We start from the raw sequence: 7,500 nt of genomic DNA on the forward strand, positions 1-7,500 counted from the left end.
AAAAAAAGTCAATTCATTTATAACATTTTTATTAACTCTTTGGGCTCCTGTGTACTAGATAGTCATATTCAATGAAGCTAATCAGATACAGCAGTTGTATCTTACTTTATATTTTATTTTTGTATGAGCATCAGAAGAAACTTATCACTTATATTTGGATAAAATTCACTAGATGTGATTGAAAAATGACACACTCTGTTTTAGAGCAGGTGCAGTGACTTTTTTATTGTGCTGATTAGCAATCGACGTCACGAAGGTGCTGCAGAATGATCTGTGGATCTCGGGCAGGTGGTGTGACTCTTGGTCTCCCAGTTGGTGGCTCTGTCATTGACAGTGTGTGTCTGGTTATACCATCTAGCCAGGTTTGAAATCGCTGGCTGTGAGCCCCCAAGACGGCGAGCCACAGCACGCTGCCCGAGTCCAGCCTCCAACATGCCAATTGCACGAAGGCGCTGCTCTCTTGACAGACGTGGCATATTGTGATTAAGAGCATCTGCTTCAGTCACAGTCACTCAAGCGTGTCATGGTCAAGGATGAATGATCAAGTGATTAAAATAGAAACCAAAAACATTTTGTCAATGTCCATCATTCCATCATTTATATACCTTATTTTTTTCGAAAATAAATGTGTTATAATAGTGATAAGTCTCTTTTGATGCTCGATTATATATAGATAGATACACACACACACACACACACACACACACACACACACACACACACACACACACACACACACACACTGCTGTGCAAGAGTCTTAGACATGTTGCATTTTTCTACTCTGATGCATTATGAGCATCAACAATTTCCTCAAAGCCTCCACTAGTGTTTTCTGCGATTATAACAACCTTGACTCGCATACAGAAGGACACACATTGAGTGAAATCGCTCGCATCGCTCGATTTTCAAGGTGTGGACAGAGCACAGAGAAACATCATCTGTGATTGAGAAACCCAGGACTGGAAGACCCCAAAAAAAGCCGTCTAACAAGGACGAGCGACACCTGAAGATAATATCCTTCAGGAATAGAAACGCGTGCTAAATACATAAGGCGTCTTTTGCCCAGGCTGGCTTTCCATGTGGCTGTGAATGGGACTCACACGTGAGGTCAGGCATGGCGCTCTCCCCGATGTACGCGTAAACCTCGGTGATCCTCTGCGCCGCGTCGTCGGGGTAATCGAACCACGCCGCCGCCGGGATCGCGGCCTCTGCCGCCCTCTTGTGGATGTTCAGGGAACTGCGGGCTAAAACAACCGAAAGAAAAAATAAAACAAAATATTAAAAACGATCGATCGACAGATAGATAGATTATTTATTTATGTATTTATTTATTTATTTATTGGGCAGCAGGGTGGAGTAGTGGTTAGGGCTCTGGACTCTTGACCAGAGGGTCGTGGGTTCAATCCCAGGTGGGGGACACTGCTGCTGTACCCTTGAGCAAGGTACTTTACCTAGATTGCTCCAGTAAAAACCCAACTGTATAAATGGGGAATTGTATGTGAAAAAAATAACGTGATATCTGTATAATGTGAAATAATGTATAATGTGATATCTTGTAACAATTGTAAGTCGCCCTGGATAAGGGCGTCTCCTAAGAAATAACTAATAATAATAATACAGTCAGTGCAAATAATAACACTACTAGAATCCAATATGAACTAGGATGCTATGTATAATAATAACACTACTAGAATACAATATGAACTAGGATGCTATGTATAATAATAACACTACTAGAATCCAATATGAACTAGGATGCTATGTATAATAATAACACTACTAGAATCCAATATGAACTAGGATGCTCTGTATAATAATAACACTACTAGAATCCAATATGAACTAGGATGCTATGTATAATAATAACACTACTAGAATCCAATATGAACTAGGATGCTATGTATAATAATAACACTGCTAGAATCCAATATGAACTAGGATGCTGTGTATAATAATAACACTACTAGAATACAATATGAACTAGGATGCTCTGTATAATAATAACACTACTAGAATCCAATATGAACTAGGATGCTCTGTATAATAATAACACTACTAGAATCCAATATGAACTAGGATGCTGTGTATAATAATAACACTACTAGAATCCAATATGAACTAGGATGCTGTGTATAATAATAACACTACTAGAATACAATATGAACTAGGATGCTATGTATAATAATAACACTACTAGAATACAATATGAACTAGGATGCTGTGTATAATAATAACACTACTAGAATCCAATATGAACTAGGATGCTATGTATAATAATAACACTACTAGAATCCAATATGAACTAGGATGCTATGTATAATAATAACACTACTAGAATCCAATATGAACTAGGATGCTATGTATAATAATAACACTACTAGAATCCAATATGAACTAGGATGCTGTGTATAATAATAACACTACTAGAATACAATATGAACTAGGATGCTCTGTATAATAATAACACTACTAGAATACAATATGAACTAGGATGCTCTGTATAATAATAACACTACTAGAATACAATATGAACTAGGATGCTGTGTATAATAATAACACTACTAGAATCCAATATGAACTAGGATGCTGTGTATAATAATAACACTACTAGAATCCAATATGAACTAGGATGCAGCGAGTTAGGATCACAGCGAGTTGGATCTACAGTGACAGATTAGCAGTGCAATAGTGCAAGGATAGCGCACCAGCTGAGGATCCAGTAACGTGGTGCTGAGGTCAGGAGAGTCCAGCGCAGAGCAGGAGGGGCGGAGCAAGAGATCTACAAGCGTGGTCTAAACGGGTTTACCCCAATTTGGTTGTTAAACCTATTTTCTCCACTAGCCAGAGAAAAGAAAACAGTAGCCCATCGTTGTTTATGCCAGCGTCTGTTTAAAAATGCACTGAATACAACATTGATAGAACAGTGTTATGGGAGATAGATAGATAGATAGATAGATAGATAGATAGATAGATAGATAGATAGATAGATAGATAGATAGATAGATAGATAGATAGATAGATAGATAGATAGATAGACAGATAGATAGATAGATAGATAGATAGATAGATACTTACTTTTTAAATAACATTTATTTACAACAGAGTATAAACTTTTACATTACAATAAATTCTACAAAAAATTCATATATTTAGAACAAGTTCATCAGACTCTTCATCCACCTCACAGAGCACTCCATTAAAACACCATATAATTTCAAATTTTAATAAATCGTGCATCATTTTATAAAAATTAAATTCAACACCTATACGTTCCCTTACTAGCTTTCGAAACACTTTAACCAAGTCTTGACTGTTTTTATCAATTTCACTGCTCCTACTTTTTAAAATGGCCAATTTAGCTTGACCTAACATAAAATTAGCCAACTGAAACACAAACTTTTTACTCTTTGCATATGTGACCCCAAAAATAAAAACCGTCTTCGTGAACTCCAAACCCAGCTTTAAAAAGAGGTTGTTTAAAAAAACAAACAATGGATCCAATCTTTGACATTCCATGTAGCAGTGAAAAACAGTCTCTCTTTTGCTGCAGAAAGGGCACTTGTCATTCACCTCCGGATTTATTATTGATACAAAAGCATTAACAGCCAGAATGGTATGCAAGAGTCTCCATTGTAAGTCACCAGATCTTTTACAAAGGGGAGGTTGGTATAAAGCTCTCCAGGCTGGCTTGTCCTCCTCTCCAGCTCCCAGCCGCTCTCTCCAATGTGTGTCCGGTAGAACTTTAAGCACATCTTGGAACTTTACTTTCACACACATTTGATATGCTTTTTTTCCTTCCAATAGGGAAAAGTGGCATCTACACAAGTCCTTCACTTTTAAAATCTTGCCACTCTCTTCCTCAAAATTACTAATAGCAGGAGAGATTAGCAAGGAAGGAAACGGAGCCTGCTGAGGGATTCGATGCTCACTAAAAACACTCTCCAGTGCCTCTCGCCACTCTGGGAGCAGAGCTTCATTCAGCTGTGACAGGTAAACGCCTGCCACACGTACAGACCGCATGGCCAGAGCATTGGCTAAACATTCTGGGTCCTTCCAAGCACATTTTTCTGTGTCTATTAGATCATAGATCCTCACAAGTTTAGCCCTAATAAGGGAATCATTAACCGATTTGAAACTATAAATGAAACTAAATTGTGGATTTAACACCAAAGGCTGTTGTAGAACCCAAAAGGGGTCTAAAGAAAACTCATACTCGGCCTTTAGTGCACCCCAAGCCCTCAGCATGCTCCTGTAAAACAGAGGAAGACACGTCAAATTAATTTGACCAACATCCATAAATAGCAAATTAAAATCAAAACCAAACCCTCCAACCTGACGAAAGAAAGACAGCGCCAGTCCTCTCCAAGGCAACTCTACCGATGAATAAAACAATTTTTGCAACGTTTGCAGTCTGAAGGCAGCTGTCCTGCACTCAATATTGATGAATCCTTGCCCACCCTCATCCAATGGCAAATGCAACACACACTGCCTCAACCAGCAATATCCATTCCAAAAAAACTCCAAAAGCAGGGATTGGATCTGTTTCAACAACATTTTTGGAGGCTCCACACAAATCAACTTATGCCAAAGACTGGAGGCGACTAAATTATTTACCACTAAAACTCTTCCTCTAAAAGACATTTGAGGAAGCAGCCACCTCCACCTCTGCAAACGTCCTTTTATATTTTCCAAAACCCCTTCCCAATTTTGCCTTTCCATTTTCTCATTGCCCATAAAAATTCCCAAATACTTGAAACCTTCTCGGGTCCACTGCAGTCCATCAGGCAATACCAATGACTTGCATCTTTTTTCTTCCCCAACCTGCACAGCACTGCTCTTACTCCAATTTACTCGTGCAGACGAAACCTTTTCAAAGATTTTCTGGGTCTCAACTAACACTTTTATGTCTTCTTGACTACTTATAAACAACATAATATCGTCAGCATAAGCTGACAGCTTAATTGACTGATTGCAGTTTGGAATATCTAAGCCTGTCAAAACACTTCTTAACCTACTCAAGAAAGGTTCAATTGATAGTGCGTATAACATACCAGAGAGTGGGCATCCTTGTCTAATTCCTCTCTGAATTTTAAAAGGTGCAGTAAGTCCTCCGTTTATTTTAATCAAACTGAAAACGTTACAATAGAGCGATCTTATTTTACTAATGAAATTAGAGTTAAGACCAAAAGCAGCGAGGACCTTCCATAAATACTGGTGGTCGACTCTATCAAAAGCCTTTTCCTGATCTAACAAAAAAAGACCAGTACTAAAGCCAAACAATTTTGAGGCTGCCAATATGTCCCTGACCAAAAAGATATTATCAAAAATGGATCTATTTGGGATGCAATAAGTTTGATCAGGGTGCACCACAGTCTCGATCACTGTACTCAGTCTGTTGACTAGAGCTCTAGAAAGAATTTTATATTCGGAGCACAACAGTGACACAGGTCTCCAATTTTTTATGTCGCAAAGATCACCTTTCTTTGGAAGGAGCGTGATAACTGCTCTCCTGCAGCTTAGCGGCAGCTCTCCTTGCTCAAAACTCTCTTCAAAAACTTCAGCAAGATCATATTTCAACAGTTGCCAAAAACTTTTATAAAACTCCACGGGCAAGCCATCAATGCCAGGAGCTTTGCCCTGATTCAGCCCTTGCAGAGCAACAGTAAGTTCTTCGATAGACAGGGCACTCCCCAGCCCTTCATTAGCCTCCTCAGGCAAACACGTCATGCCCTGCAGGAAACCCTGCACCTCCTCAGGCTCAGCCCCAGCCTCCGCTGCAAATAAACCTGAGTAGAACTGGACAGCGTGCCTCCTGATCTCCTCCGGGTCTCTCAGCTCCACTCCGTCCGGCCTCCTTAGACAATGAATTGCCTTCCTTTGGCTACTTTTTTTCTCCAAACTGAAAAAAAACTGAGTAGGTGCGTCCATCTTCGTCAGCCCCTGCACCCTAGATCTCACCAGTGCTCCTTTCACTTTTACATCCAAAAGATTTGCAATTAATTTCTTTTTGTACTTTAATTTTTCAATTAGATTATCATTTTGCTTGGAGTCTAGAGCTCTCTGGAGCTCTAAGACATCCCGCTCCAGCTCCTGCAGAGACTCATTTACCCTCTTTGTAACGTTTTCATTGTACTGTTGACAGAATGTTTTTATTTGAACTTTACCTACGTCCCACCATTGTCTAAGATTTGAAAAGGAACCTTTATCATCCCTCCATGTTTTCCAAAAGAAATTAAAACATTTGATAAAATGCAAATCATTTAACAAACTAGTGTTGAATTTCCAATAGGAACGACTGCGTTTAACATTAGGCAATAAAACAGAAAGGAATACAAGGTTGTGATCAGAAAAGGTAGAAGGAGAGATGCTACATTGTTTTATCAGATTAAAATGCTCTTTGAAAACATAAATCCGATCTAATCTCGCCATTGAGATGTGACTCTTACTGTACTTAACCCAAGTATATTGTCTTTTATTTGGATGCACACTTTTCCACACATCAATTAAATCAATCTTTTTTAATATAACTGATAATTCTCTTGCAGACTTAAGGTGTGGCTCAGGATGATTTCTGTCCATTTTACAATGAGCAGTACAATTAAAGTCCCCTGCTAAAAACAAAACCTCATCAGACGTGCATTCTACTAAAACCTCGTCCAGAATTTTGAAAAATTCCAACCTCTCTTTTCCATCATTGGGGGCATAAATATTAATAAATACAAAGGATTGTCCTTCTACTACAGCTTCTATTTTAAGCATCCGACCTTTTACCAGTTCAGTAAAGTCCACAGACTCAGGTTTAAAATGTTCCTTAAACAAAACTGCCACCCCAGCACTCACATTAGATCCATGACTAAAGAACATTTGCCCTTTCCATTCCTTTTCCCACTCTGACTGGGTTTTGAAATCACAATGAGTTTCTTGTAAGAAAATGACATCCAGTTTTTTCTGGTTCAAATATTCAAAAACAGAAGCCCTCTTAAAACTGTCTCTACAACCATTTATGTTAATAGTCCCTAACAGAAAAGTCATCATTGGGATAGAAAAAAAAACAAACAATATTTGGAAAAAAACCACGGAGTTTACCATTTTTATTTTTGATTAAGTTTACCACGAACTCTAATCAAACAATTCTTTAAACACCAGCGTTCTTGATCTGTAAAATTTGACCCAGAGGACTTCTTTACCAGATAAGCCGCTGAGTTCACAAACAAACTTAAGTCAGGAAAAAAATCCTCCACATCAACTTTTCTCCTTCCCTTTGTCAACAGTAAAAACTCTCTTATATCCTGCTCACCATACCCGCTCTTTAACAAAATGGATTCAGAGCATTGAGAGGAGTCGGTTAACACAGCCTCCTCCTCCTCCTCTCTCTCTGACTCTGAATTACTTTCATGTATGGTGCTGGCAACCAAAACACTCCAGGGCTTTTGCCCCTCCTTTTTAGGAGGTTGTTCTTTTCCCCTTGTTTCTACTTCCTCTATATTTTTCCTTTTTAA

The sequence above is a fragment of the Acipenser ruthenus genome, chromosome 44 (genome assembly GCF_902713425.1).
Source record: "Acipenser ruthenus chromosome 44, fAciRut3.2 maternal haplotype, whole genome shotgun sequence".
Lineage (NCBI taxonomy): Eukaryota > Metazoa > Chordata > Actinopteri > Acipenseriformes > Acipenseridae > Acipenser > Acipenser ruthenus.